Genomic DNA, 12,243 nt, shown 5'->3' with positions numbered 1-12,243 from the left:
GATGGCTTGAGAATCACACTTGGAAAAACACTGCAAGACAATAGTATAAGTGTTACAATAAAGGTATTTATCCTGGATGCTCTGGGAGCCAAGGAGGAGCTGATTGACTCCGCCAAGGGAAGTTGAGGGTAGAGAGGCTGAGGGAAGGAGGTTTTATTGGATTGCTACACTGTCTCCTTTCACATGATCTGTGAGATCTGTGAATCAAATAAATCTCCCTGTCTTTGGCCCTTTGTCTCTAAAACCTCTCCTAAAGTATTTTCTACTTGATTTATAGTGCGTACCCTTTTCTCTTATATATGTTTTTATGTTTTCTTTTAACTAAACAAGCTACACCGTCTGCAACTTCATGGGTTTCATGTGTCTTTTTCCATTTCTAGACATGTTATAATTTAAGTAGCAGTTTCCTCCAGAGCTGAGTTTCCCATTCTTAGCTACTTATTTCTGAATTTCACTTACTGCATATGCTTTTCTTTTTTTTTGCCTTTAGCAAACAAGCTCTTTTCCTTAACCCCAAACTGAAAATATAACCCTTACCTTACCCAGACATTGAATGTACTGTTTGCTTCTATCAGTTTAAAAGGAAGGTGTGGGCTATTGTTGTTGTTGTTTTTTTTAATGATGTAATCAGAATTTTTATTTATTTATTCTATTTATTTATTTTTGGCTGTGTTGGGTCTTCATGTCTGCACGCTGGCTTTCTCTAGTTGCGGTGAGCGGGGGCTACTCTTCCTTGTGGTGTGCAGGCTTCTCATTGCAGTGGCTTCTCTTGTTGCGGAGCATGCTCTAGGCGTGTGGGCTTCAGTAGTTGTGGCTCGTGGGCTCTAGAGCGCAGGCTCAGTAGTTATGGCACACGGGCTTAGTTGCTCTTCGGCATGTTGGATCTTCCCGAACCAGGGCTTGAACCCATGTCCCCTGCATTGGCAGGCGGATTCTTAACCACTGCGCCACCAGGGAAGTCCCTGGGCTATTGTCTTGTGAAGGTTATCACAGGATAACTTAGCATCATTACATTTGTGTTTATGAATTTACACTTTGATGTGGAGAGAGTAAGAAATGTATCACAAGCAAATCTTTATGCAGTTAGTCTCAAACAAGCCATTACTGAGAAATGAGAAAAAATATCAAGCTGTAGAATATTTTCCTTTTTTTATATCCAAGTATTATTTCCTTCATATTGAAATGTTGAACTATGGAAACAAGAGTTGTGTTTTATTGGCAAAGAGGAGGGATGTGGAAAAGTTGTGGCAATCATTTTTTGAAAGAAACTCCTATGGACTGAATTGTGTTTCTCTAAATTCATATGTTGAAGCTCTAACCCCCCAGTGTGATTGTATTTGGAGAAAGGGCTTTTAGGAAGTAATTAAGGTTAAATGAGGTCCCAAAGCGGGGTGTGTGTGGGGGTCCTAATATGATAGAATTGGTGACCTTATAAGAAGAGGAAAAGAAAAAGATTCTCTCCATGCGTATGCACTGAGGAGAGGCCATGTGAGTATGCAGTGACAAGGCTGAGGTCTGCAATCCAGGAAACAAACTCTCACTAGAACCCAGCCATGCTGACACCCTGATTTCAAACTTGTAGCTTCCAGATCTATGAGAAAATACATTTCTGTGGTTTAAGCCACCCAGTCTGTGGTATTTTGTTATGGTAGCCTGAGTTAATACAGAAGACACGCTTGACAGCATGAAAGTCTGTGGTTCTGGGTTCTAGTTCTGATTCTACTACCCTTAGTTCTTGTGGCTCTAGAAGTTTCATAAGACCTCAGTTTCCTCTTTGCAGAATGAAGGAGTAAAACTGACTCTTAAGATATTATTTGATTTTGAAATCTTTGATTCTAATTACATGAAATTAACTGCTTTGTGAAGATCATATAACATTGAGCCTGAAGCAGCTTTCAAGGCCTTTTTGCCTAACTCTCATTTAGTGGAAGAGGAACTCAGGCCCCAGTAGATTGTGACATGACTTTCCCAATGTCACAGTGATACTCCTGGCAATGCCTGGAAGTGTAGTCTCCTGTTTGTTCCTCTTCCTTTTACACTACTGAGTGAGTTGTCAGCTATTAAATAGGAATAGATTTTCTTTCATGGACCTATTTCATTGGGAAAATGTTAATAAGTTGGAAAATACTAAGCTTTTCAGAATGAACTTTTTAAAAATTGTTTTATTGTGATTTATCATGAAAATATTCTGTAAGTGTTTTCTTTTAAAGTTATCTATTATTGCATTTAAGTATTTCTCTCTAAATGTTTATTAATTGATACTAATATGCATATATGGTAATATCTTATTTAAAATTTATTTTTTCAAAATAACATGATATGGTAAATAATAAAATTATACAGATGTATTTATGATGGAAAGTAACAGTTTCTCAATCAAAATTCTCCATTCCCAATTATTCTCCAAAAAGGCAAAATCATGCTGTTACTTTTCAGATTTCTTTTGAAGATTAGCTTGACAATGTTAGAGAATGGGCTTATTCCTGTACTCTTCCATAAATCAATAAACCAGATTCATAGACTTCCTATTAAGAAACTTGAGGTAATAACTAACTTACATTACTCTCCCATCCTCATCTCCCATGCTAAAATTTGATATTAATATTATTTTTAGTTTTTCTAAACCTTTTAATTTTTAAATAATATCATAAGACATCTTTTGGCAGAATTTTTTGATTCCTTGTTTTGTAAAATGAGTACGTCTAAGTAGTAGGACCCCTGCTTGTTTCTCACTTTTCCTTTCCTATTTCTACATCTTCCTATCAGCTACTCTTGCTTTTACATGGTCAAGGTTAACATTTACCTTCCATTCTGCAACCACAAATGTGTCATCTCTGCTTGTCCAGACCTTGATTCTACTGTTGAAAACCAATAAAATAATGTTTTAAAGAATGTTTAGGGACCCCAGATATTCTGTACAAATGGATTTTCTGCAAAAATGGAAATTGGAAATTTGCCACTTAGGCAATTTTGAATTAGAAATTACATTTATTTGAATTATGAGGGGAGGTAAATATCCCCTTTTTCTCTACTTTGCCTTTAAAAATGACTTAGCATAAATAAAATGCCAGAAAGGGTGCCATGAATATCATTTAAATAATTTTTTTAAACTGTGTTAGTTTTTATAAAATTAGAATTTCTGGTTGGGTTCAAAAGGTCTGATTAGACACTGCATTAAATTGTACTTCTTTAGAAGTCTTGATAAACACTCTTTGATATACTGGTTTACTCACTGAAGTGAATTCAGTAAAATTCTATCTTTAATGTGTTCCTGTCATGTGATGCTTAAAATTATTCTGTGTAACTAAGTCAGAACCTCACTAAATCATCCTTAGAGTCACACCAAAAAAGACTTCATTGTTGTTAAAAGTGTAATTATGTTAGTTGGTTTGGGATGAAGGGCATGTCTTAACGTTAATAAACTCCTATGTACTGATTTCTGTTATGTCCAGGGAAGCTTGTAGGAGGTTCCAATGCACTTTGGGTCAATTGTGTCTATATTTTTAATTATATTAACAACTGTAATACATTGCCTCTTTTTTGTAATCATATTTTCAGTATAGTTGCTAGGGAGTTATTTGTACAGCAGGGACTACAAGTCTCTATGCCTTTCTGATGAAAGTATGTTCTTGAGCTTCCTTGCCTATATAGCATTTCATATCTTGCAGACATAAATCCCAGAGCTAAGCCTAGCTCGAATAGCTCTGTATAGTTTCACTTCCCCAAGGGTGGTTATATCATTTCTGAGATAAGAGGATCAATACAAAATAAGGTTCTCTAAGTAAGGGCTAAACCAATACCAAATATAGCATTGATGAAACATTTAGTGGCTTCCTGTTTGTGAAGTTCATCAAAGCTATAAAGCTGACTAAAACCAGGATTTGAGTTCTGCAGAAGACTACATGGTCACAAAATATCTGAGACAGTCTTTGTACTTGTAATTGTGCCCGGAGATTTCTATTTTTACCATAGATCATGATGGAATTCCCATTTAAGGCCCTTAACTTCTGATTAAATCACATATCTCATTATGATAAAATTTATTATGAACAAATGTCAATGTATTTCCATACTTTCTACTAGATTATGAACTGCTAGGGAGTATTAATTATGCTTTATCTTCTTTATATCCTCCAGAGTGTACTAGAGGATGCTTCTCATACATGAGATACTTGGCAAGAGCTAGTTTTCTGCCTGGCACTGTGCTAATTAATCAATTTAGATGCGATTTTTCTTGAATTCTCAGAACAACCCCATGAGGGAGGCACTCTTTAGTTCTCTTTCATGGATGAGTAACTTAAGGGAAAGAGAAGTTAAGTCACTTGACTAGAGGCAAACAGCTAGTTAAATATTAGAGCCAAAATTCATCTGTGTCACTGAACTCTTCCAAGATGTCTTATAGTTGGAATCATATAGTATGTAGCCTTTCGGATTGACTTGTTTCACTTAGTAATATGGGTTTAAGATTCCTCCATGTCTTTTCATGGCTAGATAGTTCATTTTTTTCTAGTGTCGAATAATATTCCATTGTCTGGATGTACCGCAGTTTATCCATTTATTTACCTACTGAAAGCCATTTTGCTTGCTTCCAAGATTTGGCAATTATGAATTAAGATGCTATAAACATTCATGTGCAGGTTTTTGTGTGGATATAAGTTTTCAACACCTTTGGGTAAATACCAAAGAATACTATTGCTAGATTGTTTGGTAAGAGTATGTTTACTTTTGTAAGAAACCACCAAACTGCCTTCCAAATTGACTGTGTCATTTTTCATCCCACCAGCAATGGATGCGAGTTCTCGTTGCTTCACATCCTCACCAGCATTTGGTGTCATCAGTGTTTCAGATTTGGGCCATTCTAATAGGTATGTAGTAGTATCTCGTTGTTTTAATTTCTAGTTCCCTAATGACATATGATGCTGAACATCTTTTCACATGCTTGTTTGCCATCTGTATATCTTTTCTGGTGAGGTGTCTGTTCAGGTCTGTGGCACACTTTAAAATATGGTTGTTTGTTTTCTCACTGTTGGGTTTTTTGAAATTGAAGTATAACTCTTATTGAGTTTTAAGAGTTCATTTTATATTTTGGATTACAATTCTTTATTATATATGTCTTTTGCAGATATTTTCTCCCAGTCTGTGGCTTTGTATTCTTTTACATTTGTATTCTTTTGACATTGTCTTTTGCAGAGCAGAAGTTTTTAATTTTAATGAAGTCCAGTTTATCAATTATTTCTTTTATGAATTGTGCCTTTGGTGTTGTCTCTAAAAGGTCATCAACACATTCAAGGTCATCTAGGTTTTCTCTTGTGTTCTAGAAGTTTTATAATTTCACATTTTACATTTAGATCTGTGATTCATTTTGAGTTAAATTTTGTGAAGGATGTAAGGTCTGTGTCTAGATTCACTCAAGTTGTTCCAACACTATTTATTGAAAAGACTCTCTTTGCTTCATTGTATTGTTTTTGTGCCTTTGTCAAATATCAGTTTACTACAATTATGAGCATGTATTTTGGGGCTCTATATTTTGTTTCATTAATCTATTTGTCTGTTCTTTTACCATTACCATACTATCTTTTTTTTTTAACATCTTTATTGGAGTATAATTGCTTTACAATGGTGTGTTAGTTTCTGCTGCATAACAGAGTGAATCAGCTGTACATAGACATATATCCTCATATCCCCTCCCTCTTGTATCTCCCTCCCAACCCTCCCTATCCCACCCCTCTAGGTGGTCACAAAGCACCGAGCTGATCTCCCTGTGCTATGCAGCTGCTTCCCACTAGCTATCTATTTTACATTTCATTACCATACTATCTTAATTACTGTAGCTTTTATAGTAAGTTGTCTTGAAGTCAGGTGGTGTCAGTCTTACAATATTGTAAGATGTTCTTCTTCTTCTTCAATATTGAGCTGACTTTTCTGAGGCTTTTACCTTTCCATATACTCTTTAGAATCAGTTTGTCTATTTCCACAGAATAATTTGCTAGAATTTTGATTGGGATTGTGTTGAATCTACTAAGTTGGGAAGAACTCACATATTGACAATATTGAATCTTTCTATCCATGAACATAGTTCTTTGATGTCTTTCATCAGAGCTTTGTAGTTTTTCTCATGTAGATCTTGGCATATTTCGTTAGATATATGCCTAAATATTTCCTTTTTGTGGTGCTAGTGTAAAGGATAATGTGCTTTTTTTTATAAGTAAAGTTTTATTGGAACACAGTCACAGTCTTTCATGTACATATTTTCTGTTGTGCTACAAAGCAGAGTTCAGTACTTGCCATAGAAATTATGTGATCCACAGATTTTAAAATATTTCCTATCTCACCTTTACAGAAAAAGTTTTCTGACCCCTTGTCTGGAGGAGTAACTTTCAAACTCCAACTCACACTGGAAAATATATTTTACTTGCTGATCCTGTACACACATTTCAGCAATTAAAATATTACAGATGCCTGAGTGTGGGGTTGCCAGATTTACCTATAAGTAAAAATCAATAAAGGATAATGTACTTTAAATTTCATATTCTTCTTGTTAATTATTGGTGTATAGGAAAGTGATTAATTTTTCTATATTAATCTTGTATTCTGCAATTTTGCTATACTTAGTTCCAAGAGTTTTTTGGTTTGTTTTTTATTTTTTTTAGTTTTCTACATAGCTGATCATGTCCTCTGTGAACAAAGACCATTTTATTTCTTCTTTCCCAATCTGTATACCTTTTATTTCCTTTTCTTATTGCATTAGCTAGAACTTCCAGTATGATATTGAAAAGCAGTAGTGAAGGAAAATCCTTGCCTTTTTCTTAGCTGGGAAGCTTTGGGTTTCTTATCATTAAGTATGATGCTAGCTCTAGGCTTTTTGTGGATGTTCTTTACCAAGTTGAAGAAATTCTACTCTATTCCTGGTTTACTAAGAGTTTTATCATGAATGGGTGTTGGATTTTGTCAAATGCTTTTCTCATCTGTTAATATGTCATGTGATTTTTTTTTTTTTTTTAGCCTGTTGATGTGCTGGATTACATTAATTGATTTTTGAATGTTGAACCTGCTTTGCATTGCCTGGGATAAATCCCCCTTGGTCATCGTGTATAATTCTTTTATACACTATTTGATTCAATTCATTAATATGAGGATTTGTTGAGGATTTTTACACCATTGTTCATGAGAGATACTGGCCTGTAGTTCTCTTTTCTTATAATATCTTTTTCTGGTTTTGGTATTAGAGTAATGCTGGCCTTGTAGAATGAGTTAGGAAGTGCTCCCTCTTCTTTTATCTTCTGGAAGGGATTGCAAAGAGTTGTCATAATTTCTTCCTTAAACGTTTGGTAGAAATCATGGGTAGAAACATCTGGGCCTGGTACTTTCTGTTTTGAAAGGTTATTAATTTTTTATTTCTTTAATAGTTATAGGCCTATTCAAGTTGTCTATTTCTTCTTGAGTTTTGACAAGTTGTGTCTTTGAAGGAATTGGTTTGTTTCATCTAGATTATCTAATTTGTGGTCATAGAGTTATTAACAATATTCCTTTATTATCCTTTTAATGTCCATAGAATAGTGATCCATATTTAATTTCTGATATTAGTAATTTGTGTTTTCTCTCCTTTTTTTTTTTTAGTTAACATGGCTAGAGTCTTATCAATTAACCTTTTCAAAGGATGACTTTTTAAAAAATTTTCTCTATTGATTTCTGTTCTTTTTTTCCTAATATGTGCATTCAGTGCTATAAACTTCTATCTAAGCACTGCTTTTACTACATCCCATATATTTTGATAAATTGTATTTTTATTTTCATTCAGTTTAAAATGTTTTATAATTTCTCTTGAGATTTCTTCTTTTACCCATGTGTTATTTAGAATCTCAATCTCTTTCTCTCTCTCTCTCTCTTTATTTATTTATTTTGAAGTTTTCCAGCTATCTCCCTTTTCTTGATTTCCAGTTTAATTCCATTGTGGTCTGAAAGTATGCATTGTATAATGTATTCTCTTCTTTTAAATTTGTTAAGGTGTGTTTTATGGTCCAGAATGTGGTTTATCACGGTGAATGTTCCATATGAGCTTGAGATAAATGTGTATTCTGCTGTTGTTGGATGAAGTAGTCTATAGTTGTCAGTATATCCAGTTGGTTAATAGTGTGATTGAGTTCAACCTTGTCCTTAATGATTTTCTGGCTGCTTGGATCTCTCTATCTCTGATAGAGAGATATTAAAGTTGCAATTATAATAGTGGATTCATTTATTTCTCCTTGAAGTTCTACCATTTTTTGTCTAATGTATTTTGATGTTCTGTTGTTAGGCACATACACGTTAAGGATTGTTTTATATTCTTAGAGTATTAACCCCTTATCATTATGTATTGCTCCTCTTTATTCATGATAACTTTCCTGTTCTGAAGTCGTATAGTCTGAAATTATTCTAGCTACTCCTCTTTTCTTTTTTTAAAAATTTATTTATTTTGTTTATTTTTATTTTTGGCTGTGTTGGGTCTTCATTGCTGCACGCGGGCTTTCTCTAGTTGCAGTGAGTGGGGGCTACTCTTCGTTCTGGTGTCCGGGCTTCTCATTGCAGTGGCTTCTTGTTGTGGAGCACAGGCTCTAGGCACGTGGGCTTCAGTAGTTGTGGCATGCAGGCTCAGTAGTTGTAGCTCGCAGGCTGTAGAGCACAGGCTCAGTAGTTGTGGCGCACGGGCTTAGTTGCTCCGGGGCATGTGGGATCTTCCTGGACCAGGGCTCGAACCTGTGTCCCCTTCATTGGCAGGCGGATTCCTAACCACTGCATCACCAGGGAAACCCCTCTTTTCTTTTGATTATTGTTAACATGGTATATATTTCTCTATCCCTTTAGTTTTAATCAGTATGTGTGTTTGTATTTAAACTGGGTTTGTTTTGGACAACATATAGTTGCATCTTGTTTTTTGATCCACTCTGACAATCTCTGTCTTTTAAGTGGCACGTTTAGACCATTGATATTTAAAGTGATTATTCATATGGTTGGATTAATATTTACTGTATTTCTTACTGCGCTCTATTTGTTGCTCTTGTTCTTTGCTCCTATTTTGTCTTCCACACTTTTTCTGCCTTTCATGATTTTAATTGAACATGTTATGTAACTTCATCTTCTTGCCTTTCTTAGCATACCAACTACACTTCTTTTTCTTTGTTAGTGGTTGCCCTAGAGTTTGCAATATACATTTACAACTAATCCCAATTTCAAATAACATTTCATAGTTAGTATGAGTACCTTATAATAACAAAACATTCCTAATTCCTCCATCTTGTCCCTTGTATCACTGCTGTCATTCATTTCACTTATACATAAGCATACACACACACACACACACATGCATACATATGTATACATAATAGAATACCTTGTTGCTATTATTTTGAACGAATAGTTAACTGTTAGATCAATTAAGAATAAGAAAAATAAAAGTTTTAATTTTACCTCTATTTATTCCTTCTCCAATATGCTCTTCCTTTCTTTATGTTGATCCAAGTTTCTGACCTATGTTATTTTCCTTCTCTCTAAAGAACTTCTTTTAATAGGTCTACTGGCAGCAAATTTCTTCAATTTTTGTTTGTCTGAAAAAGTTTTTATTTCTCTTTCATTTTTGAAGGATAATTTCACAGGATACTATTCTGGTGGTAGGCTTTTTCTCTCAACACTTTAAATATTTCACTCTACTCTTCTTTGAGGAGAAGTCAGAAGTAATTCTTATTTTTGATCCTCTATAGGTAAGGTGTTTTTTCCCTCTGACTTCTTTCAAGGTTTTTTTTTTTTATCTTTTGATATTTGAATGTGATATGCCTAGGTGTAGTTTTTTTGGCATTTTTCTTGCCTGACGTTCTCTAAGCTTCCTGCATCTGTGGTTTGGTGTATGACATTAATTTGGGGGAAATTCTTAGTCATTATTGCCTCAAACATTGCTTCTCTTTCTTTCTCTCTTTCTTCTCCTTCTGGTATTGCCATTATATGTATGTTAAAACTTCCGTAGTTGTCCCACAGTTCTTAGATATTCCATTCTGTTTTTTTTTTCATTCTTTTTTCTCTTTGTCTTTCAGTTTTAGAAGTTCTATTGTCATATCCTCAAGCTCAGTGATTCTTTCCTCAACTGAGTGCAATCTACTAATGAGCCTATCACAAGCACTCTTCATTTCTGTTACAGTGTTTTTGATCTCTAGCATTTCCTTCTGATTTTTCTTAGAATTTCCACCTTTCTGTTTACATTATCTATCTGTTCCTGCATGTTGTCTACTTTTCCCATTAAAGCCCGTAGCATACTAGTCAGAGATTTAAAAATCCCTGGTCTGGTAATTCCAACATTTTTGCCATATCTGACTCTCATTCTGATGTTTGTTTCATTTTTTTAAACTGTATTTTTTGCCTTTTAGTATGCCTTGTAATTTTTTGTTGAAAGGTGAATATGGTGGGTAATGTGCTGGGTAAAAGGAACTGTAGTAAATAGGCCTTTAGTAATGTATTGGTAAGGTGTAGGGGGAGGGGAAGCATACTATAGACCTATGAATAGGGCTCAGTCTTTTGGTGAGTCTGTGCCCCTGAGCTGTGAACTTCACCAGTGCTTCTCAATCCCTCCCCATCTCCCCTGCCTTGGCTCCAGCTGGTTGGCTAGAGGGGGCTGGAGTTGAGTATTTCTCTTCCCCCAGGATGGATAGGCCCTGATGAAACCCCATCAGGTCAACCTGTGGTAAAATTGTTTCTCCTGAGGGCAAGCCTTGTAGTAAGAACAGTATGCTCTGGTGTGTTTCAGGATGGTTCCTTCTCCCCTCCCTCTGCTGGAATTTGCTGATATTCTCTGATTTTCTCTGTGAGGACCTGGTAGAGTTCTTGGAGGTAAAACTTACAAAAGTGTGGGTACCCCTCTATGACTGGGTCCCCATGGATTTCTTTTTTTTAACTCTTGGAGTTTTCCACACTGAGCCTCCAGCAATTTGTCAATTATAGTTCAAGTTTTCCTAACCCAGCACTGGTTTCCTCAGAGGTTTCTGCTCTGGTAAGTTGTAATTCTCTGTATTTACCTGTCTCTCTAGTTTAGGGGGCAGTAGTTTGTCCTGTGACCTCATATCTCTGAGGGATCTAAGAAGAGTTGTTGATTTTTCAGTTTGTTTAGTTTTTTACTTATTAGGATGGACTTGTGACTTCTAAGTTTCTTACATGCTGGACCAGAAACAAGAAGTCTGCCTGAACTCTTAATAACCACCAGGCCCCATGTTTTCCCACTAACTAATGGTTGACTTGAATTCTCTGTGTATAGTATCTTAGCTTGGGCTATACAGGAAGCAGAGTCTGGGTTAAAGGCTAATGTGCTATTATTTTAGTAAGGAGTTCAATCACAGGGAGCAAGAGGGAGGGCAAAGGGGAATGAGGAAGGAAGAAGAACCAGTATGAAGATGTGTTATCAAACTGGCCACTGCCTGGTATTGAGCCTAATTGCCCAATTTCAAGGGGCTCTTGAAGAGGCCATTTAAAGAATTACTTTTCAGAAGAGCCTCTGGGGTAGAGGTGGGAGTAAGTATTCATCTGCTGACCTATTCTCCCATTCATCGCAGTTTTACTCCTTGGTTTAACTCCTTTCCTCCACACTTTTGGGTTGTACATGTGTTGGCAAAAAAAAAAAAAAAGAGGTCCCATGGTATCTTAGTTTGCATTCCTCTGAAAGCAGAGCCTAGACAAGGGCTTAGGGTTTATGTAATTTATTTGGACAGTGATCTCAGAAAGTAGGGGTGAGGAAGTTGGGAGAAAGAGAGAAGGAGAAAAAGACAATATAGGGTGCATTATTGCAGTCCCTGCTGTAAGCAATAGGAGCTCCAACCTACCAGGAATTTTGAGAAATATACAGAATTCCTCTCAGAATTATCCATCCATAAGATGAGAAGCTGGACCATTTACTCACTGTCTTCTAACTCCCATTTATTGAGAGTTGCCCCCTTGGGGCTGTAACTCTCTTCCCTTTCTGGGCAGTGCTTACATGTGGACTGAGAGTACTTCTGGGACTTTGGAAAAGTCTCCGAGCTTAAAAAAGCAGAGATTTGCACAGTCAGTGTGAGTTTGATATTGAGTACAACTGCCCACCACAGAGTTGAGCCAAAGAGATGTGCCATGGATTATTAGTTGCCTTAGGGAACAGGGAAGCATTAGGGCAGATGGTCAGAAGAGTATTTCTTTTGTAGGATAGTGTGAGATTAGCCTTCCAGAATGGTGCTGACATGCTTATTTTGAGTGGCT

At 35.9% G+C, this 12,243-nt stretch overlaps 1 protein-coding gene across 1 annotated transcript in view; it reads left to right on the top strand.

The window, feature by feature from the left end:
• Positions 1–12,243, top strand: part of MACIR (macrophage immunometabolism regulator) — a 192,870-nt gene that overhangs the window by 85,487 nt on the left and 95,140 nt on the right. The window contains exon 6 of the transcript XR_011246421.1: positions 4,784–4,865. The gene's annotated coding sequence lies outside the window, so the exon portion shown is untranslated. The remainder of the gene's footprint in view (positions 1–4,783; positions 4,866–12,243) is intronic.

Source organism: Delphinus delphis, chromosome 3 (assembly GCF_949987515.2).
Source record: "Delphinus delphis chromosome 3, mDelDel1.2, whole genome shotgun sequence".
Lineage (NCBI taxonomy): Eukaryota > Metazoa > Chordata > Mammalia > Artiodactyla > Delphinidae > Delphinus > Delphinus delphis.
The sequence above is the reverse complement of the archived record's forward strand: the minus strand, read 5'-3'. Positions and strand labels throughout refer to the sequence as shown.